The following is a 25,362-nucleotide window of genomic DNA, read 5'->3' on the forward strand; positions in this document are numbered from 1 at the left end:
GTAGAGAAGTGCTAAAGCCTTGGCCAATAATTCAGTGGGTACACTAATTCTCTGAACTGAAACAACTTCCCAATTCTTTCCTTACCTGAACCTTTCTGTTAGGACCAAAGCCAAAGCACACCATCAAATGGAAGCCTTAAGGTCATTGAAAACAATAGGGAATTAAATTTAGGATAGAGAAAAGAATCAGAACTTGCATGTGGTCAATTGCTTTTGTGAATGACAAGGGAAGATGAATGAGGATCCCAGTATCAGTTTTAACTGTAGATAATATTGTATCTTACAAGACTTACAGGGAAAAAGTAAAAAACTCCAGATGGCTTAAATGCTTATCTGGCAAATACTTAAATGCAAGAAACAGTTTAATTAAACACAAAGAATAAGAAATTTAGTGATGTCCTAAGAATTTCTATTCTGGGAAATTATTTTAAAAGGTTTAAATGCCAGTGACAGGATGCTGGCCGAGAGCTATGTAAATCATTAAGAACTAATTCTGAAAGGCTGAGAGAAAAGTACCAAAGCCAGGTGTCACATGACTAAACGTGTTCCTTTCCAAAGCCCATGAGGACACATGCTGGGCAGATCATTCTCCGTCAGCAGAGTGGAATGAAGACTGATAAATCTGGGTTTAGACTGTGAGGATGTTTGATTTCCTCTTAAATGTTTGCCTGGGATTGTCCTAGAGGTCCCTATTTTTTTTTTTTTTCTTTTTCCTTCTAAAGGAAATGATGAGAGGAAGGAGATGGAAGGAAAACAAGAATACAATCTTCAAAGCAGATTTCACTCTGGTGTAATGACATTAGTAGGTGATGATGTAATGGGAAAAGATTTGGAGCCAATTTCTGTTGCTGGAAGCCAACAAGCAGCTCTATACATCAACAGGAACTCTTAAGTACTGGGAAGCAATATAATCTTGGAGTTTCTGGAGGGAATTAAAGTGAAGAGTGTTGAATCACAGTTGAAATAACTAGATAAAAATTTCAGTCCCCCAAAACCAAGTATGGTCCCATGATATTTTCATTCATCACCATATGCATGCGGCCTATACACTATTCTCTTAGATGTACTGAGAACAAAGAAATCAAAGTAATCTAAGTTTATCTTTATTAATAAAGACATAAGGCTCTGATGACAATGAAGAGAGACTCAATCTTTTAAAATGGAGCAAACAAAAAAATCTCTCTAGAAATAAAAATATCAAAAACTTAAGAATCTAACCTTTTATTGTATGGATCCATGGATAGCTCTGATCTTAGCAAAATTTGCCACACAAACTGCCACAGTCAAAGGAGGAAGATGCATATTGTTGCCAAAGATATCTGTATCCTTGCTAATGATGGGTAGGTAGGTTCAGTTTGAGTGAGATTTAGAAAGTTGGTAACAAGTTTTGGTTGTCCCCTAATCTGTTCTAACATTACAAAGGCACACAATTCAAGAAGCACCGCTAAATTTTCTGTGTACGGTCTGCTTTTAAATTTTGAACTATCCCAACTAAGGATGTGCTGGTGTGATCAGTTCCCAAACATCTGTGCAGTCAATAGACCATGAATGAATCTGGTTGGTTCAGAGCCACACACTGGTGGGAATGAGGGTTAGGTACAAAACAGAAGCTAACAAGTCTTTCTGGAACTGAGTAATGTATTAAAAGTTAAAATTTTAACTTCAGAGGCCCATCTGCACTAGAAAATCACAAATAGTTAATGGCAAAATATACAAATCAATAATAATGTCCTTTATATTTTATTGCATCATAAAAGTTTAGGACTTTAAAAAAGACATCAAGAGTCCCTAAGCCTCACTCCTCTAAAAGTATGCTCACAGCTCTATTTCAACCTCTGCCAACCTCCTCCCATCCCAAGTGGTCATTCAGCATCAAGTGTGAGTATCTCCCTCCCTAATTCTGGGAAACTGGCTTACTGGTAAGGTGCTCTTTTCCATCTTTGGACAGCTCTGACTGTTCTTTACATTAAATTATATTTGCAAAGTTCCATCTGAGCTTTGGATTTAAAGTTACAGCCCTATGGTTTTTTCATCCCGAAACCTCTTTTTATAAATTCCTGACTTCTAAAACAAAAGTATTCTCATCAGAAACAGATGATCTTCTCATGAGGAACATGATTTCTAGTATCTTTGCACAGAGATGATTAGCAGGTAATTCTTTTTAATACCTCCTGCAAGAACATAAATTGCTACTATAAAATAGAAAAGGTGACTACTTTTATTCAAAAGATTTTCCTTGGGATGCCTGGGTGGCTCAGTTGGTTGAGCAGCTGACTCTTGGTTTCGGCTCAGGTCATGATCTCATGGTCATGGGATCAAGCACTGCTTTAGGCTCTGGGCTCAGTTGAGAGTCTGCTTGTGGATTCTCTCTCTCCCTCTGCCCCTCACTCACTCACTCACTCTCTAAAATAAATAAATCTTAAAAAAAAAAAAAAGTTTTCCTTAAAACAGATTCAGCCATTACATGGAGCTTTAAAAAATTAAACCAAACCTCAAGCAAAAGATTTTATAAAAACAAATTGGTGTTCCCACTATTTTCTAACTGAGGCACAGGATTAAAACAACGAAACCTAATCAGTAAATTTTGCTCACTAAACAGCCCAACAAGTTAAAAATATAAACCAACCTTAGTTAATCTTTTTTTAAATAAAGATTTTATTTATCTGACAGAAAGAACGAGCAGGGGGATTGGCAGGCAAAGGGAGAGGGAGAAGTAGGCAACCCACTAGCAGGGAGTCCAATGCAGGGCTAGACCCCAGGACCCAGAGATCATGACCTGAACCAAAGGCAGACACTTAACTGACTGAGCCACCCAGGCACCCCAACCTTAGTTAATCTTATCACTTCTTACTTTAGTACTTAAATACATTAATTGCAACTAAGTTGATTTTGCTATAGAAGTAGTCTATAACATTTACAGCTCATGAAATATGTGCCAGATCCATTTTCTAGGGTAATGAGAGAAGGTATGTAATTTAAAAGTAAGAAAGATTTGTATTTCAGTATCCCTTTTTTGTTTTTTGTTTTGTTTTGTTTTTTGAGAGAGAGAGAGCAAGAGACCAGCACGAGTGTGGAAAGGGGCAGAGAGGGAGAAGAAGCAGACTTACCTACCTCTAAGCGCAGAGCCCAACACTGGGGCTCAATCCCAAGACCCTGAGATCATGACCTGAGCCAAAGTCAGATGCTCAAATGAACTGAGCAAGTCAGGCACCGCCAGGATCTTTTTTATTCCATGTTAAATTGCTATTTCTAATAGCTATCACAGGACAAAGCTATTTATTTACAGTTGACAACAAAACTGCTTAAGACCAAGCTGCATTAGGTTTAGATCACTCATGAAACATGCAACATAGGGGCGCCTGGATGGCTCAGTTAAGCATCCAACTCTTGATCTCAGTTCAAGTCTTGATCTCAGGGTCATGAATTCAATCCCCAGCATGGAGCCTACTTTAAGCAAACAAAAACAGGTGACTTTTGGGGCACCTGGGTGGCATAGTTGGTTAAGTATCTGACACTTGGTTTCAACTCATGCCCTGATCTCAGAGGTGAAGCCCTATATCAGGCTCCTTGCTCAGCAAGGAGTCTGCTTGAGATTCTCTCGCCCTCTCCCTTTGCCCCTCCCTCTCTCTAAAATAAATAAATCTTTAAAAAAAAATGTGGCATAGAATTTCCCAGATTTAATTCATCGTTAAAATTAGATTTATCATTCATGTTCATTAATTACTTTATAATACTTGAATAAGATGTTTAACTATTTAATAAAGACATTAGGATCAGATGAAGTATCAAATGGTTGTTGCCAGAAGTAATCTCAACTTCCAGTATCTATTAATTTATCTCCTTTTAAAAACAGTTTGCTTTCCAAAGCTAGAAGGGGGAAGACTCAAAGTCTATCACAAAAAGGCTGTTTCTCCAATGCTCAACTTCAACTGCCATCTGTCCACAAATCATCTCTAAACATCCCCATCCAGACATGATCACTCCTTCCTGTGAATCTTCAGAGCCCTTGATCTGCACCTCTCTGCCTTCACCACATTATCTTGTATGATCATTATTTATGTGTATGTCTTATCGTATTTCCCCTTCTGGTTTACAAGCTCCTTGTGGGTAGGACCTGGGATCCCTCACAGCATCTAGCACATAGTCTGACCAATTACTTCTGAATGAAGGGACAAGACAGTTGCTAGGTACAGCCTTTCTGAGAAAAAGAGGTCTCTTGGAAAGGCTAGCCCTGAAATAGACTTAATGGGACTGCCTGAACAACTAAAGGAAGTGGTTATACAAGCTATTCTGGAAAGCTCAGAATAAATGAGTTCCTCTCTAGGCCTTTAAAATAAGAACAACAGTCAGAAATCCACCTGAAACTGACTTACTGAAGCGAATTTAAGATAAAAGGATAAGTCAGGAAGGCCACAAGCGCGCGCGCACGCACACACACACACACACACACACACACACAGCCCCAAAGATGCAAGGCAGACTAGAAGCCTGGAAGAATGGGTGCATACCACTCCTAAGTATAAATTTTTTGAAAGACAGAACTTTCTCAGAAAGGGGACCAGGATAGATTAGTATAGTTTGAAAAAAATTAATGACACTACGTAAGTAGGAGGAAGGCAAATACCTCTGTTTGGCCATTCATTAGTAGGAAGATAAGGAGAAAATCATGGAGGAAATAAGATGATTCAATCAGATCATTCAAAGATGGAAAATCTGGCTACCATTCTAATAACCTTTATCATTGATGAAGAAAGAAAAAGATGAAGAGGGATCCCTGGGTGGCGCAGCGGTTTAGCGCCTGCCTTTGGCCCAGGGCGCGATCCTGGAGACCCGGGATCGAATCCCACGTCGGGCTCCCGGTGCATGGAGCCTGCTTCTCCCTCTGCCTGTGTCTCTGCCTCTCTCTCTCTCTCACTGTGTGCCTATCATAAATAAAAAATAAAAAATTTAAAAAAAAAAAAAAAGAAAAAGATGAAGAAAGAAAAATTTTATTTTTCTTAAAAATATATAAAGCAACATAAGGTTTTATTGCAGTATTCCCTAGTTTTTAAACTCTGTACCTTTATTTTTTAAGATTTTTATTTATTTACTCATGAGAAACACAGTGAGAGAGAAAGAGGCAGAGCATAGGCTGAGGGAGAAGCAGGCTCCTTGTAAGGAGCCTGATGTGGGACTCGGATCCCAGATCCCAGAATCACGCCCTGGGCCAAAGGCAGATCCTCAACTGCTGAGCCACCCAGGCGTCCCTAAACTCTCTACTTTAGACTTTAGCTCTCTTTTCTTGGCATATACCTCATTCTCTCTATGAAAGTCCTTTATAATATGCCTAAACCCATTATACAGTTCTTTGAAATAACTAAAACCAAATAGATGTTGTTGGGCGATAATAACCTAAAACGCTAACATAACAAGTGTTCAAGGAAAAAAGATCAAAGAAAGCTCCCCTGAAATGAAACCCAATCCCTGACCAATACTGCTTCCTATTAAAGTACTAGAGCTGACCCATCCCAGGTAGTCAGGTTTTACCTAAAAACAACACTCTCATTGTCAAATGCAAGCAAATATATCCTAGCCCAATTGTGACTGAAAAACAAATCTAAATGTTGGTACCATGTTTCCCTTTAATGACCCTGACCCTCCCCCCCCCCCATCCAACTTACAGTCTTTAGGTTATAAGCAACGCCAATCATTCCTGTGTCTCCAAATTTATATCCGGTATCTCCCCATGTTCAAAGCACTTTTAAGCTTATTTGTGCTTGCTATTTTAGATATTCTTCCCAACTACAAAGAAAGGTGTAAAAAATTTTGAGAACTAAGACTTTTGAAACAATTTCACCAACAGACAATTTGGTTCTAATGTTTATACAGATGGATCTACGAATATATGCCATTATCAATCATGGCTAAAGAGCATTTCAAGCCTTAAGGACGCATATGTTCTCTACAATAAAACCAATCTCAAATCGACAATTTTAGGAGAAAAATAGCACTACTCTGGAAATTAAAAGACCTATGTTTGCGAACTGGCCTGCAGCCTACTAACTGGTGGCCTTGGGACAATCATTCAACTAAGCCCCTCCAGAAGCAATGTATACTGAACATATGCCAAAGGGGTGGTCTAGTATGGAAGACCTACACTTGACTACTTGAGGATGCAATAAATGAATGAATACAAAAGAAGGCAAGGTGATTATAAAGACAAGAGGGGTCAACAGTCTTTATTTAAGCTCATCTAAGGTTTCGATTTTATCACACAAGAAAGCACTACGCTTAGTGCCAGAAAACTTACTACTTAAGTTCTAAACCCTTACATAACTGGATACCAGCTAGTCATACTTACTGGCAGGTTCTTACACAGTACCCACTATTAGAATGAATAATGTACCCTGGGACGCCCAGGTGGCTCAGCAGTTAAGGTGTCTGCTTTGGCTCAGGGCATGATCCCAGAATCTTGAGATGGAGTCCCACATCAGGCTCCCTGCATGGAGCCTGCTTCTCCCTCTGCCTGTGTCTCTGCCTCTGTGTTTCGCATGAATAAATATTTAAAAAAAAAAAAAAAGAAGAAGAAGAATACAGCTTGACTGGAGACCCCTTTCCCCAACCCTGATTAATGCCAAGTTCAATGTTTGAGGGTGTGTTTGTTTCTAGCTCCAAGAAGCTAAGTCTGAAGCTGCTTTTCAAACTGCCTACTGGAAAAACCACGCTTCCCAAAAGACTAAGGTTTGGAACTAGCTGCACTTACTTTCCCTAAAGAGCTGTTCACAAGGACACATTTTTAAATTGGCAGCAGAAACACTTTTCCTTCAAAAACAAAAACATGTTTCTGTTTGCTATCTACTATAACATAATCTTTTCAACAAGGGCCAGATCATAATACAGTTATAACTGGAAAAAACTGACAGCATGGCAACTGGTATAAGCAATGAAACTGATAGGAATGCATGAACAAAACACTTTAAGATCTTTTCCTGCAGAAGAGAAAATGATATGCAAGCATCTTACTTCACATACTTTCTTTCTCATTTGTTCATTACTGTTCAACTTAAACCATCCCTGTATATATGACAGCAATACAACACTATTTTATTTTGTATGATGAAGGAACAAGTATTTCAGTGGAGTACTCCAAAGTTTAAGGCTGCTCGCATGCTACAACAGTAGAGTTGAAGAGTTATAACTTTTAAACTGTATGATCTGCAAGCCAAAAATATGTTTTTTAAAGATTTTATTTATTTATTCATGAGACACACAGAGAGAGGCAGAGACATAGGCAGAGGGAGAAACAGGCTCTATGCAGGGAGCCCAATGCGGACTCACTCCCAGGAGCCCAGGAGCAGGACCTGAGCCAAAGGCAGACGCTTAACCACTGAGCCACCAGGTGCCCCTGCAAGCCAAAAATATTATCTGGCCCTTTACAAAGAAAGGATCAGATAACATTTAGAACTCAGTTCTAAACTGTTCAGTGCTTTGAATTGAATCCTTCCATGACAGAAGTAGTGTTTTCTCTCATTTACTGATGCGGCAACTGAGCACCCATGTTTGAGAAACTTGCCTTACAGCACACAGCTGTTACACAGCTCCCTCACATGTTCAGCCTCCATTAGGAGTGAGCTGGGCCAGCCCCCTTTGCCCCACAGAAATATTTGTTAATCTCTCTGACTCTCCAACCTAATGAAAGTAAATAAATTCTTGCAGGAAGAATGGGGAGTTACTGGTTTTTCAGGCTCTGAGCCTGAAAGAGAATTCTGACATGAGCTGGAGACAGAAATAGTGCCAGTAGCCTGAGTTAGGTTGTATCCTAAAACAAAGAGGCATTTTGCCTACTGGATCCCTTCTGAGATTTAGAAACCCTGGGAACAACCTCTTCTGCTTCTGACAGGACCCTGTAATTTGTGCCCAAGAAAGGTAAGAAGTGTGATTCTGAAGAATGTCTCAATGCCAACTTAAGAGCTGTAGAGTTCACAAACTACTTGTCACATACATTACCCTCAATTGATCTTCATTCAGTTCAGTGATAAAGACATCAATATTATTCCAATGTTACAAATAAGATAGCTGAAGATTAGTTACTTGCTCAAAAGCACAATATAGTAAATGGTGTGGTGAGAAACAAAAACTCAGGGCACCTGGGTGGCTTGTTCCGTTAAGCATCTTCCTACAACTCAGGTCATGATCCCAAATAAATACATCTTAAAAAAAAAAAAAAAACCACAAAAGGTCTGCAATTCTCTTCCTGCCTTACTATAGCTTGTTCATGGGATCCCTGGGTGGCGCCACAGTTTGGCGCCTGCCTTTGGCCCAGGGCGCGATCCGGGAGACCCTGGATGGAATCCCACGTCGGGCTCCCGGTGCATGGAGCCTGCTTCTCCCTCTGCCTATGTCTCTGCCTCTCTCTCTCTCTCTCTGTGTGACTATCATAAATAAATAAAAATTAAAAAAAAAAAACTATAGCTTGTTCATTGTTCATTCTCACTCTTTGCAGATTTTTTAAAATTTTTTTTAAGATTTTATTTGACACAGAGAGAGAACATGAGCAGGGGGAGCTGCAGGGAAAGGGAGAAGCAGGCTCCCCGCTGAGCAGGGAGCCCAATGGGGGGCTCGATCCCAGGATCTTGGGATCACAACCTGAGCCAAAGTTAGACGCTCAACGGACACAGCCACCCAGGTGCCCCTCTTTGCACCGTTAAGATCATTTTTATCTGACAACAGAAAATACTAATGGCACCCCTATTTACTATCATATGAAAATCTTATTTCTTTGTTGTCTTTTTCCAAGCTCTGTTGCTTTTTTCTTTCCTATTTTATCCTTCCCCCTTTGCGTGTCTCCAGGTCAGTCAGTAGCACCTATGAATACTCAGTTGTGAACAGTGGGGGGCAGTAAAGTACAGAATAAAGACAAAAAAAATGTACTGGACCTCCAGGTTCTCACTCTCTGGCTACTAACTTGCTATGTTTATGATCTTGGGCAAATCGCTTAACTTCGTGGAGCCTCTGTTCACCTGTAGGAGCACCTAACAGGGCAGTTGCAACACATAAATGGGAAAATATCTACTAGAAGGCCTCGAAAAATACCCAGCATCATATAAATACCAGATGGTATATCATTTTTCACTGCTCAGAGCAAGACCTACTCCTGGCCTGAATGGTCGCAGAGCACCAAGCCCAAAAACCAATCTCCCTTAGGTACTGTAGCAAGTAACCCAACTTGCTTCTCCCTCTAATTCAGACTTTCTTTGTTGTTAATGTAATTTCTAAGAGTCTAGTTTCACATGCATGGAAACACATAGAGATAAATCTTTTCCTATCTCTTTTATAAACATGAAATAAACTGTAAAACCCTCTATTAAAATTAGATTGAGTGTTTTTCTTCCAAATAAGCAAAGAATTTAAGTGGAAATGACTAGGAATGATCCAAAGTTAAATCCACAGGAATGTCAATGGCCAGTAGCAATGCAGGTTTTCCCTCCATACTAATCCAAAAACATTCCAATTCCTAGAACATGTCACCTTGGACACATCAGCCGTCTGTAAGCTAAGAGTGTGTGGTCACTTTGTCCTTCAAAAGAAAATCTTGTTAGTTATGTTAGGGGGTAGAAGAGACCTACAGTTTAGGCAGCATCCAACCTACGGACCCACCACCCAAGAAAAAGATTCTGGTCTGAGCTCTGAAGAGAGCTCTGGCTCCACCCAAAATCCAGGAATACAGCAAACATGTTCTGAAAGCTGGAGCTGTTATGATTATCTCATGGAATGAAACCAACCCTGTTATGGCTTTTTGGGAATAGCACTGTTAAGAAGCTTGCTTTTTACAGTACAACTATAACAAATTAAATATACATATTCACTAATTAGTGACCACTAAATTTTTTTCTCCCCAAGAAACCATTCTCAGCACCTAGTAAAATCTATTTCTACAATTAACATTCACTTTCTTCAGACTTGTGACAAATTATTATCTGGCACATTATTTCTTAAGCCTAAAATTTCCCTGCTCCTATGTTCTCCCCAGTTCTTATGTAATTCTCTTTGTTTCTGGCACATCCTCAAGGGAAACATGCCTTGCTCATATTGGGAATTCAACACACACAAATCTACAGAACAAATACAAGCTCCTCAAGAACTATTTTAAGTCCCCAAGTATCTTTGGCCTCACTCTGGGTTCTTTTCTTTGAAAGGTTCATATGGGGAAATCCCTTCTTAAGTACCTGTACCCAGCTGTGCTATAACCTTTGTGCAGTAATCCCATAGAAAAGTCAAAGAGTAGGGAAGGAGAGAAACCTGTTCTTCTTCAGAAAATAAACGATGAATGGAGAAAATTGTCTAAATCATAAACTCCAATGGAAAATCAGAGATTGTGCTGATCAGTTAATCCATCTAAAAACTGGGGCGGAGGGTGTGGCAAAGAATTCTCAATTAAAAACCTGCAGGTGTTGTAAGAATGTCAATATGAGCTTGGTCGTATTGATTTGGCTGTATGGATTCAGCTGATTCACAGACACACTGAATCCTGCCCTCTGCTTAGTGTTTTTTTATGGTTGTCTTAAATGTTGAAAGAAAGGAAGGAAGTGAGAAGAGCATGAAAAGAAACAAATCCTCCAAGCCAAACAAGCACTACACCTCCTACCTCCATGTACACAGCTGTCAGGAGCTAAGAGTGTAAAGATTACTTCAAAGAATGGGAAGCAACTGAGATGGTTATGCTAATCCTTTACACCTGTACATTCTTCACACTTTGTACAGTAGCTCTCTTTCTACCATCTCATTTGTTTTTCACTACAAACACAACACAGGTATTAATACTCCCATCTGGCAAAGATACTTCATCCAGATAGACTGAAGGACTTGCTGCAGGTCACAGGACAAGTATGGGCCAGAGCTGGAATGAAAATCCGCATGCCCTGATTCTCAGTTCTGTGTTCTTCCACTGCATGTTCCCCTCCCTCTGTAGGATTAATAACTCAACAGAGGACCCAAAACTTAAAGAATGTATGGCTCTTCGAAGCCTGCGATGTAAGTCCATTAAGCCTTTTATCTTTAGTTTTCCCGATCATTCTCCTGGAAAAAATACTCCAAAAGGCCAAATGGCCAAATTCTTATACAATTCCAAGTGGAAAGCTTAAGGTTTGTTTTCTTTCTTTCTTTCTTTCTTTTCTTTCTTTTTTTTTTTTTTTAAGATTTTATTTATTCGTGATAGACACAGAGAGAGAGAGGCAGAGACATAGGCAGAGGGAGAAGCAGGCTCCTCGCAGGGAGCCCAATGTGGACTCGATCCTGGACCCTGGGATCACACCCTGAGCCAAAGGCAGAGCTAAACAGCTGAGCCACCCAGACGTCCCAGCTTAAGGTTTTCAAGCTTGTTAAACCTATAGTTGCGCACAAGGCCTGGGAGTTGGGAGTTATCTGGTCACTGGCCAAGAGTGAGGATGAAAAAGTTTGGTAGATCAAGTTCACTCTCTGGAGGCCTGGTGATGGGAAGTCACTCTATCTTTTCCCCTTAGTTCAGAAGAATAGCCTTAGCCTACCTAGCCTCCTTGTTGGAGATGTTTTCATAGGTGCACACTAAGAGGATGAATCATCCGACTCAATACTATGCAGTGTTTCAAAGGGACTCCTGAGTGGCTCAGTGGTTGAATTTCTACCTTTGGCTCAGGGCATGATCCAAGGGTCTGGGGATCAGGTCCCACATCAGGGTCCCTGAAAGGAGCCTGCCTCTCCCTCTGCCTGTGTCTCTACCTCTCTCGTGTATTTATTCGTGTGTCTCGCGAATAAATAAAATATTTTTAAAAATTAAAAATAAAAAACAAAATGATAGCTATTGCAACACTGTGAACATGGTGACAATGTTCTTAATTATGCAGTCACTGCTCCAAGAAATCAGCATTCCTTTAACTACCTCAAGAAGGTAGTAAGGCAAGTATTATAAATCACAGCTAGGAAATATAAATGATTATTAAAGAATACCATGAATCATCTAAAAATACCAATCTGCAGTTCCAGATAAGAACACAAATCTAGAAAGTGCCTAATACATACAATAATGTGTGCATCTGCAGCACAACTAAGGAACACCGCAGGACACCTAATACAACTCTAACCTCATATCTACATTGAAAAAGTTCTTCACCTACTTACCTGACACCTCAGTGGATTTAGGATTCAGGAAAGACAATTCCCTACCACACTCACTGGTGGTACTCATTTAGTACCTATCTATTTGCACTATGTTTTGTTCTGAAAACAAAGGTGGCTGTGTCTGACAAAAAATTTAAAAAATAATTCAGCTCGACTATATATTTGCTCCTTTTATGACCCATTTGTCATAGTCACTTCAACTTAGTCACTTCATATAAGATAATGCGTGAACTCTGGGAGAAAAAAATTTTATGTCTCCTTTTTGGGGAAGAGCACACACAGGCAAAGGGGAGGTAGAAGAATTAGTCCTATTAGACAGACATAGCTATAGCTTGTTTTTCACAGGCAGTAACAAGGTGCAGTACAAAGAACACAGAGCAGGGCTTATGTCAGTAGGCTCTGCCTTTGATTTCCTCACCCACAAAATGGAGATAATAACCCTCTGTCCTACCTACCTTAGGTAAATACTGAGAGAATAAATATAAAATCACTCTATAACTGTAAAATACTATTTCACAGAAACATTACATACTATTACATCGCTTAACTATCTTCAAGGGTAGCTTCATGGGAATTTGGCCAGTTAATTACCAGGAGAGAAATAATCATGGAATTCAGGATATAAATAAATAATAGGGTAGAGTGGCTGGAAATTTACCACTTTTATCAAGTGAAAAGTTTCTTATTACCTTTATTTTAGATTGAGGATAACTATAAGATACCTAGCCTAGAAGCTAAATATACATGCCTTCTATTAAAAGTTCTGCTAAGTCCTACAGATGAGGCTATCCTATTCCTGGTAATTTATATTGTATGCTGTTCATCAGTGTTATCATGATCATGTCTATAAATTACTTGCTAAGCAAATGCTGCCAAATTCCTACATGTGTATTTATGCTTCATGCAGAGGCTGCCGTTTGAGACTTTATAAACTAACACTAGTGAAGATTAAGGCCAATGCAACTCAGAAAAAAAAAAAAATACTAGCTTTTGCACTGGATGGAGATGTGTAGGTATTTAAAACTTAAATAAGAAACTTAAGGCTATACATACACAGACACATATACAGAAACATATATATAACTAATCTCAAGAACTACTGAATAACAGTTCAAGGAACTATTTGTACATTTTCAGAACAGGTGAAGGCCACCAGATTTTAGGGCAGCATTTCTAATCTACATATCAAGGCACATACTGAAAATGTTAATATTAGTTTTCTGAATACTTAACCTATGGGCTGATACTGACACCTTCATTCCATTTAACTTAATCACAAGATCATGTTTCACCAATGGTGCTCTAAATATTCTGAGAAAAATGTAGGCTAACAGTGATACCCTACTTTGTTATGTAGGCCTGAATTAGGGAAGTTATAGATATTCTACAGTTTTAACTAACCTAACATTCAAAAAATGAGTACGTAGCTTGAAAGTATATGGGAGCTGCACACTCAGATATAGGGGTGCACAATCAAAAAAGCTAACAGAACACTGACCTAGAGGACTCCATCATGTTCATTTCTACAGGACTCCACTTTTTTGTTGTTTCTAACTTTGACATGAGGCTTTATTCTTCTAGCCCTTCTGTCCATTCTCTCCCTTGACTCCCATCTATTCCCCGGGTTCAGCTATAATAATCTCTGTAGCTTAAATTCCAAATATACATTACCAATTCCGCTATTACTTCAGTCCTGTAAGCTGGACATCTCCAAATGGCAAGCGACCCAGAACTCAAACTCAAGCTCCATGTGTCCAAAATCTTCCCCTTTCCCCAAACCTGATCCTTCTAACTTTTCAGTTTCCATCCTCCAGTCCACCTAGATTTAAAACCCCAGAGTCATCCTGGACTCTGTTCAATTCTAATCAATTATAGAACCTATAGTAACAGCTCTCCAACAATGTCCATCTCCCAACTTTTCTTCATACGGTCACTCTCTGTTCAGGTCCGCATCATCTTCATATAACAACAAAAATGATGATGATGATAATAGCTAATACTCATTTAATGCTGGGTGCCACATACAGTCCTAAGCCTTTTGACTGCTCTCCCTTTTCACCCTCATAACAATCCTGTAAGTGTTGTGAACCTAGTATGTGAATTCATTGCACTATTCACAGTTTCTGATGTTTCTTAATCAAATTCTGCTTATCTCTACATACTGATGCTAACTAAATCTTATAAAAGCACGCTTCTGATAATGCTACATCAACCTATTATCCCAAATATTTAAAAGTTAACCAATATCAACAGAAACGGTTCAAATTTCTTAACCTGGCAGTCAAGGCCTGCCAACAGCTGACCCCAACTTACTTCTCCAGACTTCATTGCTTTTCCACTCCCTCCTATCCCTAACTCATCTTCTATGCTCTAAGCAGACAGGACCATTTACTGCTGCTATCTTCAGCACACGCTGCACTTTTTGAATCATGACCTTGCTCCTCCTTTCCCCATGCCTGGAATGCCCTTGTCCCTATCTCCCTGAGTCCAAAGGCCAGTTAAACAGCCTTCCTTCATTCCTAAGTCAGAAGTAAAGGTCTCCCTTTCTCTGAATTGTGTCCTTTGCTTGTACTTTCCATATCAGTTTCACATACTTGATATACATCCTCTGTCTCCCCTACCTATTATATCCTAGAGTAAAATTTTATTTGTACACGTTTTTAAAGTCTCCACACATAAGACATGCATGGGTGGTGAATTAATAAGTAAAGGGAAGTGTAGAGCATCCACCTTCAGTATTTTCTCATAGGTAAGAACTATACAGCTTAGGGAGAATAAAGGAAAAATCCATTTCATCTGGATATTTCCAGTCAAGCAGGTTATGCTTTAGTTTCCTATGTAAATGAAATGATGAAGACAAACCAAATGACAGTACTTCCAAGAAAAAAGGTCACCAAGTGAATCAGCACTGCTGTTTGCTGTGGTTTGTCTCCCTTCTTCCTTTGAACTAAGGAACACAAGGTCACAAGCTATGTTATGCCACTTTAAAGTTAAACATTTACTACATGTTTTTTTCTTTAGTTCTGCCTTTACACTGGAATTTACCTTCATTTCTTATCCTTCAACTGCCCTTTTCTCTACAGAGTGCCGCTCTGTAACTTAATTTATAGTAAATACCCCAAACAGAGGGAAATTTTGGGTTTGTGTATTGAACAGGGGGGTGTGGCTTTGGGATACTGAGGGGATGGGATGGGTGACAACACAGACAGAACTGATCACAGTTTTAAAGGTCCGGGCCCTATGCTGAGGCAGCAGAGTAGTAGTTAAAAAAAATAAAAAATAAATTAAAAAATAAATTAATTAATTAATTAAAAAAAACACCAAGCTTCTGGGAGATGCAGACGCAAGAAAGATACTATCCCAATTGTGTCTACTCTACTTTTCAGACATCATTAGCTTCAGCATTTACACATCCAGAAGATGCACATCATTCAAGCTCTCACTCTTTCAATAAATTGTAACGTTAGTTCAACAAATGAAAATGGTGAAAAGAAATCCAACTACAAAAGAAAAAAAATTTAGGGATGCCTGGGTGGCTCAGCGGTTGAGCTTCTGCCTCTGGCTCAGGTTATGGTCCCAGTCTGGGGGTCTAGGGATCGAGTCCCACATCGGGCTCCCCCACAGGGAGCCTGCCTCTCCCTCTGCCTACGTCTGCCCCTCTTTCTGTCTCTCATGAATAAATAAGTAAAATCTAAAAAAAAAAATTTTTTTAAAGGTTCAAATAGATTATGGTCTATCAGAGAATATGCAAATAAGAACAAAACCAAACCCACAACTACTCAAACACACACGTGCAAATACACAATACTACTTTGTTGGTGGTAAAGACTAAAGTTGACACAGTTAAAATATTATTAAGGGAGTATACAAATGATTTCTATTTCAGTCTTGTCAAATGCTTAAAACGAACCTGGGATCTCTGTTTGTTAAATACCAGTTGGCTTAAGGACTCGAAGAACCAGGCCTGAACTTGTTTGGGAGTTAGCTTGTTCTTGAGGTGTATTAACAACAACCACCACCAAAAAACAAAACAAAACAAAATCCCAAGGAACTGGCATGAAGGTTGTGTTTGCATACCTTTGTTTACTTCCTTGTAATACATAAAGTATCCCAGCTCTCTGGGACGCCTCGGCCAGGTGGGCACCATTAGCTTCCTAGCTGATTCTCTATTTTCTGAATAAGCCAGTTGGCTGAGGCAAGAAATCTTCAGATCCCAAAAGGGACTGTAAGTCTGCTGCCACAGCAGACTTTCTAACCAACAGACTCCACATGGGGACTTTTGAACCATTTCCATGGCCCATTTTCTCTCTTCCTTCTGTGTAAAATAGCAAACCTATATGGATGTACCAAAAGGAGGAGAAGTATGAAAAATAAAAAGTAAAAACAACCTAGAGGAATAAAAGAAATGTGGAATTAACTAAGGAGTTGAATCTCTGAATCTGCATAGGCCAGTCATTAAAAAGCTGAAAGACTGGGGGCACCTAACCTCTTTGGGCATCAATTTCCCCACTTTACAAGAAGGGAAGTAGACTAGATCCTATATAAATTTTCATCAGCCTAACTTACGAGTATAAAAACTCTGTTTGTATATATTATTGGGGATAGGAATAAGCGAAAACAATTCTATTTGTGAAGACCATGTATAAATGATTAGCTCTAAGGACACTTTGGGGGTTACTGAAGCCTCCACAAAAATATATGGCTTCCTTACAAAAAAGCTCACAGTGACCATGACTCCTGTTTTCAAACATAACTCATCCCAGGAAGTGGACTTTTATTTGGAGGCCAATTCCAATTTTGCCAAACCTTATTCTGTGTAAATCATTCTTTCAATGCACAGAAAGGAGGCAGACATCAATGCTGACTGACCACGCCTGAAAGGAAGTGACTTAATAGGACAGGAAATCAAACAGATCACAAAATATCCACCCCACCCCAGGGGAAGAAAGAGTCCTAAAAATAGATGATACCAGGCATGTAAAATGGGTGAGAAAGAAATGCCCGTTGGTTTCTACCATTTATCTTGGTATGTATAAGCTATGTGAAATTCATGCTAGTGTTTATATTCTGATGAGAGACCAACTATTTTTTTTTTCAGGTCGTTTCCCAACATTTACTTGATTGCTACTACTCAGCAAGCTGTAACTACCTCTCAAGTTTGAAAACTGACCAAGAAAATATGACCACAAAGCAAACAAAAAAATGGCTCCAGCTTACTTCACAAATATTTGTTGCACAAACTAAAAATGTAACCTCTGCTTAGTAAACATCCACAACTATTAGAAATTACCTGCATTATAACACAAATCTCAGTATCCAATCGGAACAGGTTCCTAGTTTTCATTCTGAGAGGCTCCTATCTAGTAAGGGTTTTTTAAAATCGGCATTCTCATTTCATCTGAGACACTCTTAATTTTTGACAAAGGGGTTAAAACTCTTTCAAAGGAATCCTGGTAAGGGAAGGTTTTGATGGTCTCAACAAACTACATAGGGGTCATGTCAGCAAAAACAGTGGAACGAGGTTTTAAAAAAAAAGAGTTGTGTTGGGTTTAAGCAAACTCTTGTAAACATATTAAAATACTGGCATTTTTCTTTGATGCCCCACCTATCTTCCTAAGTATTTAGCGTGTCCGTCCCCCCCCCCCCCGCCAATAGTCTGGATTAATAGCAACTAATATTTATGTAGCAATTCACAGTTTGCAAAGGACTTTGACATACACGATCTCATTTGAGACTCACCACTAAATAGGAAGGTGCTATTTTTAGGTCCCATTTTTACATGTGAGGAAACTGACACTAAATGGCTGACTTGCCCAAGCTCACAAAGCTGGTGATAGCTAAGTAGAACTTGAACACAGGTCTCCTGACTTTAAATGGCCTGCTTTTAATAAATAAATAAATAAATAAATAAATAAATAAATAAATAAATAAATAAATAAATAGCTAGCCTGCTTTTGCTACAGCACCATGCTGCCTCAAATATTGTAATCAGAATATAAAGAAATGCCCCCCCACCAAAAAAAAAAAAAGGAAAAGAAATGCCCAAATCTAAGACCCTATCTAAGTCACCCCCACCCCCACCCACCCACCCCTAGTCTAAGTTATAGTTAGCTCTGGAAGGTCTATGCTCCTTATGAAAGTAGAATTTTCTTCATTTTTCTGGAAAACATTAATCTGGCTAATGTGCTAAACAAGGAGATCACATAAACACCATTCGGCATATACTGGAAGATATCTTAGTCACCAGGGGTTCTGCATAGACATGCCTATGTGCATTTTTCCAAGTAAAGGGTCAGATTCTGAGTCCATGACTCTGAAAAGGTTAAGAACCCAAGCTAGAGACAATGGCTAGATATCTTTCCAAGAAGTGAAATCCACAAAGTTTTCAATAAAGAGTTTTAATCAAGGCCTCATACTGTGCAACACTTACCTTCTGCCTTCCCTGCTCCAGGCCTTCTCCCAAGCTAAAAGAGTCATTTGGTATCTACATTTGTCTTTTAAATCATACATAAAACCTGGAGCAACTGATAACATATAAATCAATGACTTATAAAAAAATAAATTTAAATTATCTGTTAAAATGTAATCCTTAACACATACTCCCTTTCTCTTATGACTTAACTTCCCAGAATGACAGTTTTCTTACCATAAGCATTCCAATTCCCCCAAAGAAGTTTTACAAACATAACTGCTTTGAACTCATGAAATGCCATTCTTCACTAAGAACCCTCTAGATTACACAAAAGACAAGGTAGCGTGCAAGGAATTCTCAATCTCTGTTAGGCAGTTCACTCAACTATCATACCAAAAGGATTTAGAATTTTTTTGCTGGGGGAAGGAACGGAGAAGAGTGGGAGAGAGAATGAATGCAGCTCTATTGTCTTACTGCTTGAAAACTCCTGATCTGAATCTATAACATATTCCTACTAACCACTCAACTTGAACATCAGAAGTACAGTCTCTTTTCATCTTAAATAGAGCTTTTCAGTCTAAATCTGTATAAACAAACTTTGTCCTTCAATCTTTCAACTCCTCGGCAGTTTTTCAAGGTCACTTTTGCGAGCAACGACAGAGGCCTGCATCTAGTAACTTTGACTGCTACACCACTCCAATTCGAAGAGCCCAAAATCTAAACCCCTATCGATCCTCTCAGGTAAATCCTTTACACGAGGGGAAGCCAGGGAAGGCAAATCAACACCCTCCAAACTTCTCCTCTACTAGGGCCTGCTCCCTTTCCCTACCCGGAGACTGAGTACTGCTGGCTCACTGCTCCACATTGAGTCTGCTGCAGAAATGTTCCAATGACCTTCATTCCATATTTGCAAATAAGAAAACAAAGAATTGCTTTTTAAAATTGAGTGTATTATAGATGTTAGTACATGGGACAGAAGAGTTCACTATTCACAAAAACTGGCTGGTTACTGATTAGCAACCAGCATTAGCTTCGTATCCCTAAAACAGGGGAGAAAAATTATCAAGGGCAAAAGATAGGGTACCTGTACTCTTAACTTTCCTATTCACAAATTGCAGGTAAATTAGGATTCGAAATATTTCATACAGAAAATGAAAAGCACTTTGCTCACATCATTTTCAAAGAACCAAACCAATGCCTGACAAAATGTGTGAAATTGTAGAAAAAGATTTGCTCTTGTCACTGCCAATATAGTGGAAAAGTATGTTTCTCACCAACATTCTAAGCTGGAATGTGCATTTTAAAACAAAGATTGTTATTGATTAACTGGTACGTATTAGAACAGAAGCAGGCAGGTAAATCAAGAAAGTTACGGGAGAATTTCACATTGGCATGTGGGCCTTCACCATCAGAACCTGCATCCGTGCAAACCATATTTTCACACAAATTTAGAACAGCAATAGTGTTGCTTCCACCTCTGAAAACACAGATGTCAACAAAGTGCATGGAAACAGAAAAAGTCTTACAACAACTCAGCTTACTCTGTAGGAAGGCTTCAGTGCACTTGAACAAAGGAAAATTATTTGGAAAACAGTTAAGTTTACCCAATGCAAAGAGAAAGTGCTTTGCTTCTGTGTGCCCCTGAAAAATGATTAGCCTTTCTTCATGTACCTGATCTTGTCAATACTCAACTAGGAAAAGAAATCCTAGGTGAAGGGCATGCAAAATCTTAACAGAGCCAAGGTATTCTAGGTGCACCAAAAGGTATGCATGGAATGTAAAGTGGCCATTTTCTGAAACAGTGCAACTTGTCTACACTCTCTGAAGCTAAACAGTTTCTACCATTTTAACACAAAACAAAGAATTAAACTTACCGGGAACTGCATTAATTTTACATGTAGTTATTTATATCTCCTCGGACAGGGAGAATTTAAGTCACTCCTAGCCCTCCCCCCCCAAAAAAGGACGGAGGAAACAAAAGCAGCAGATGCAGAAACCTGAGTCTGGAATGTCCACTCCAGTGAAAACCCGAAGAGCTGTCCCCCCACCCCCCAGCAAACTATTCGCCATTTTTCTTTGTCTTTCAGCTGACCCCTGCCTCAGTGAAAAACTCCGAGGCTCCAATGAAGCCCTGCAGCCTCCTTCCACTTTAACAGTCAAAGGCATTCAATCTAGCATGCTATTTGACACCAAACCTTGCCTCCAGAGTGGTCCCATTGGCTGAGCAGCTTTATCAGCTAAGAACACAAAGCCATGATTGGCTGTTCACGTCATCAGTTACCTCCTTTGTACACTTCCTGTTTTAAAGTTACCTTGAGAAGCAGAACAGGGGTCAGATCCAGACTTCAAACTACAGGGGAACTTAAGGCTTGGAAATGCCTGGCAAATGCACATAGCAGATGCACTAGGGCCTCTTGTGTTTCCAAAACAGAGGAAATTGCGAATTTACAATTGTTCTTAAAATCACACGAAAGGGTTGTTACAGTTCCCACCCAAAGGATTTCTTATTGGCTCTCAGAGTTCCATTTAAAAAATTTAAGGTAATTTAACTGCTTCTGATTGGCCATCAAAGATGTCAGTAAGATATTGCTATAGTATCCTATGGCAGTAAACCAGAGAAGCAATGTGCACAAGATCGGAAAGTTGTGACTTAACTATCTAGTTTTCTCTCGAGTATTAACAGAAGAAGAAAAAGAAAACGGGGTGGGCTCATCCAACAGCTCCAAAGGAAATGTTACCTTTTTAACAGTAATAAAGAGTGAAACCAATAGCATACAATAGCTTGTAGGATTTCTAAAAAGGCATCTGTCATTGTCTCCAGTAATTTTAAAAGCATGTATTAGTACTAGAATAAATCACCTTATTTTGAAACACAAACTAATCTAAACAGGAAAATTCCAGGATAATGTAAGAAGGTAGTGACAGAAACGGTAGCATTTCCAAATGGTCTACCAGGAACCCAAGAGGGAAATACAATGATGGGGGGCGGGGGTGTGGACTGGCAGAGATAGAACGCCAGTGACTATTAGCTCATAGTTTGATGGACTGATTTATTTAGGATGGTCATAAAATGCTGATTATCTTTTAATATTACAGAGTTTTGGTATCACAGCGAATAAACTTTTCTACCACATTTTCAAGAATAAGTACCAGGGATGATCTCAGGAGAGATTCTGTAAGTACTACAGTTACTGAAGACATTCTGGGGATGCTGAAGTTTATCGGTGGGAGTCAAAGATTTGCTTTTGGATTTTGGGCCCAACTATTGAGATTTTAAGAGGAGCCTCTTAATATGGTGAAAATCAATTAACATGTCTTTTTTCTCTTCACAAAATATTCAGATAGAAACATCACACTATTACCAAAGACCTTTAACAATCTCTTTAGATCTGCTTCCTCCCTTGAAAGCTAAGTATCCCAGAGCTAAACAACACAACTGTTTTGCCAGGGGGAAGGAGACCTTTGGTAGAAATAGCTTCGCTGAACTTATACAAGAGGTCATGATGGGCATATGCTGAGATTTGGCATTCCCCCGAAACAGAAGCAAGGTGGTCTGGTCTTTCCGATCGTTTTGCCATATTAACTTCTCTACATACATTCCACTCATTTCTCACGTTGTAATGAATTTATTTCTGAACATCTATTAGTGCCAGGTTCTGTGCTAAGTAAGCTACAGACTTTCCCCCCTCTAATCCTCACTATCCATTTTTTACCTGTGAGAAGAATGAGGTTTGGAGAAGTCTGACAACTGGTTTCTGGCCATACACTTAGGATGCAAACTCAGGTCCCACCTAGGGTGCTATTCTTTCTATTGTACCATAATGCTGACACCGAGACATGCGGCATCTCAGGGCACAGCCAAGGAAATTCTTAGGGGTCACATATACGTAGAGGTAGCATAAACCATTACACCCAACTTCTTTAATTTAAAAATTAGAAACCTTGGGATGCCTGGGTGGCTCAGCAGTTGAGCGCCTGCCTTCAACCCAGGGTGTGATCCTGGAGTCCTAGGATCCAGTCCCACATTGGGCCCCCTGCATGGAGCCTGCTTCTCCCTCTGCCTATGTCTCTGCCTCTCTATGTGTCTCTCATGAACAAATAAAATCTTTTTTAAAAAAATAAGTAAAATAGTAAAATAAAATAAAAATTAGAAATCTGACTCCTGAGCTGAGACCTAGCTAAGTATGTGATGAAACAGCACCCTCTCCTTAAGGCTCCAAAGCTACTAGAAGGAACTGTCTCTCTTCTATCTCCAGCATACCCTGAAACCCTACAGAAAGCAACTCCTAGGCCATAAAGGGCAGTGTGGGAGGACTACCAGCTGCTACAAAACATCTTCCCCATGCCTTTACCACCAATTCAGGCTGAGATTTATTTGGTTATTGTCCCAAATGCCCATCCCTGACTCTGTGTTTGATGTACCCAACTAAACCAAACATGTCCCTTAATACACTATGAAGGTCTTTGGCACAGTTTTTATTATTTCTTAGAAAGTCTGCAAAAAAAAAAAAAAAAAAAAACACTTCAACTCCTATTTCTTTTCCTTTTTTAAAGACTTTTTATTTGAAGGGGTAGGGGGGAAGGAGAGTGTGGAAGAGAGGCAGAGGAAGAAACAAGCAGACTCTGCACTGAGCACAGAGCCCTACTCAGGGCTCTATCTCACAATCCTGAGATCATGATCTGAGCTGAAACCAAGAATCAGACACTGAACCAACTGTGCCACCCAGGTGCCCCTCAACCCCTATTTCTCATCAACAGCCACCTTACAAGAATTCAAGCTACTAGTGGGAAGAGAACTGAAATTATCCTAGAATTTCCATCTGGCAGTCTGACCCATTGACTTAGTATTGCTTTCCCTTCTCTAGCCTGTTGTTACTGTGGACTAAGACCCTCATGTGACCTCTGGGATTCCCACTCACATTCTTCCTTGGTCCTCGATCTCAGCAGCCCTCCAAACTAGAGAACTGTATCATCTTGCCCTAAAAAAACACCCATATCACTATGAGGCAAAGTGAAGGCCTCTGATTACATGGTTCAAGCTTAAATGCTCTCAGAGTAGGCAGGGTGGGAACTGATGCTCTTGGTCAGAAAATTCTAGGACTCTGGCCAAGTTCCTTAACCATCTCTGAGCTCATTTCTTCATGTAAAAAAATGAAAAGAAAAAAAAAAAAAACAACCTATGAGAATGTTGAGGCTTAGGATACGTGCTGCCGAAGCGAAGAGAAATGTTAAGGCTTAAACAAGGTAAAGCACTCAGCATTAATACCTGCATGTGGTAGGTATTCAATTAATATGTAAATATACACTTGACTAGACCATTTATCATACATTATAGTCTTATCCATGTCTATTACCAGAAGAGGGCTTCCTGAAGACAGCGGCTACGTTTTATTTATACCCACATATATCCCCAGTGCTCAGTACAGAGATATACATCAAACACAACCTTAGCCGTAGCGTCAACAAAATAACATGGAATAGTAGGGACTGAGGAAAACTGGAGGGTGCCTGTCCCATCTAAAGGGGCAGCCACTGTTCAGCTCCAAACTGACAAAGGCCATGAAAGAATACTAGTCAGCTGCAGCAAGAGCTTCAGAATCCATAAAAGCAGCAAAAGCCAGATTCTGAAAACAAAAAGATGATGCTACAACAGCTCTTGATCTGGCATCCTGAGGAATGACTGAAGGACCAGAGTTATGGCAGAAGTTGGCCTTAACTACCATGACAATTCTTGTCAAGGACAAGGTCTTGCTCAGTCCACAAGATGACCTGATCTTGGAGGTTATACTATATCACGTCACAAGCATAACTAGCAGCAAAGAAACTGGGCTCTTCAGTGCCCTGAACAAATAAATATTTTATTGATGGTGCCCCTAGCTGATTCCTTTGGACTTAGTAACGTAAACCTAGAAGCCCCAAGAAATATCAGAGAACCTCTAAAGAAAAACAAACTCTTCATATGTTGTGATGTGAACACAAAGCCATATTCACTTGAATATTACATTGTATGACTTATTATATACTAAGCTGATGAGATGGATATATAATGGGTTTTTTGTTTGTTTTTTTTTAAGATTTTATTTGTTGGGCAGCCCTGGTGGCTCATCAGTTTAGCGCCACCTTCAGCCCAGGCATGATCCTGGAGACCCAAGATGGAGTCCCATGTGGGGCTCCCTGTATGGAGCCTGCTTCTCCCTCTGCCTATGTCTCTGCCTCTCTCTTTGTGTCTCTCATGAATAAATAAATAAAATCTTAAAAAAAAAAAAGATGTGTTTATTTGAGAGCACATGCTCATGAGCAAGGGATGAGAGGGAGAGGGAGAAGCAGGCTCCCAGCTGGGGAGCAGGGAGCCCCATGTGGGCTTGATACCAGGACCCTGGAATCATGACCTGAGCCCAAGACAGATGCTTAACAAACTGAGCCACTTGGGCACTGCTAAAATGGGGTATTTTTAAAAGAGTATCTTTAATGCAACCATTCAGAATCAAACACTATATTTTACTTATGTAAATGAGAAAGCTAAGTCTCTAAATATAATACTATATAAACTGTTTTTGTATTTTTTTCCACTTAAAAAATGTGGACAATTTTCCACATCAAATATATATCTGTATCCTTTATAATTGGGTTATATTCCATTGAATGGATGTACCATAATTTTCAGTTAGTTTTATATTAATAACTTCCAGTAGCTTCCTTTTTTATTTATTTTTTACCTTTTGAATTTTTTGAGTACAGCTGACACATGTTACACTAGTTTCAGGTATATAACATAGTGATTCAACTTCTCTATATGTTATGTTATGCTCACCACAAGT

At 39.5% G+C, this 25,362-nt stretch overlaps 1 protein-coding gene across 2 annotated transcripts in view; it reads right to left on the reverse strand.

The window, feature by feature from the left end:
* The window catches only part of NFYC (nuclear transcription factor Y subunit gamma), a 66,901-nt gene that overhangs the window by 30,019 nt on the left and 11,520 nt on the right, over window positions 1–25,362 (reverse strand). Inside the window, exon 1 of one of the 2 annotated variants that reach the window (XM_038557733.1) lies at window positions 20,419–20,652. The exons of the other annotated variant lie outside the window; for it this stretch is intronic. The gene's annotated coding sequence lies outside the window, so the exon portion shown is untranslated. Of the gene's footprint in view, window positions 1–20,418; window positions 20,653–25,362 lie in introns of those variants that run through there. 2 annotated transcript variants of the gene reach the window in all.

Source organism: Canis lupus, chromosome 15, assembly GCF_011100685.1.
Source record: "Canis lupus familiaris isolate Mischka breed German Shepherd chromosome 15, alternate assembly UU_Cfam_GSD_1.0, whole genome shotgun sequence".
Taxonomy (NCBI): Eukaryota; Metazoa; Chordata; class Mammalia; order Carnivora; family Canidae; genus Canis; species Canis lupus.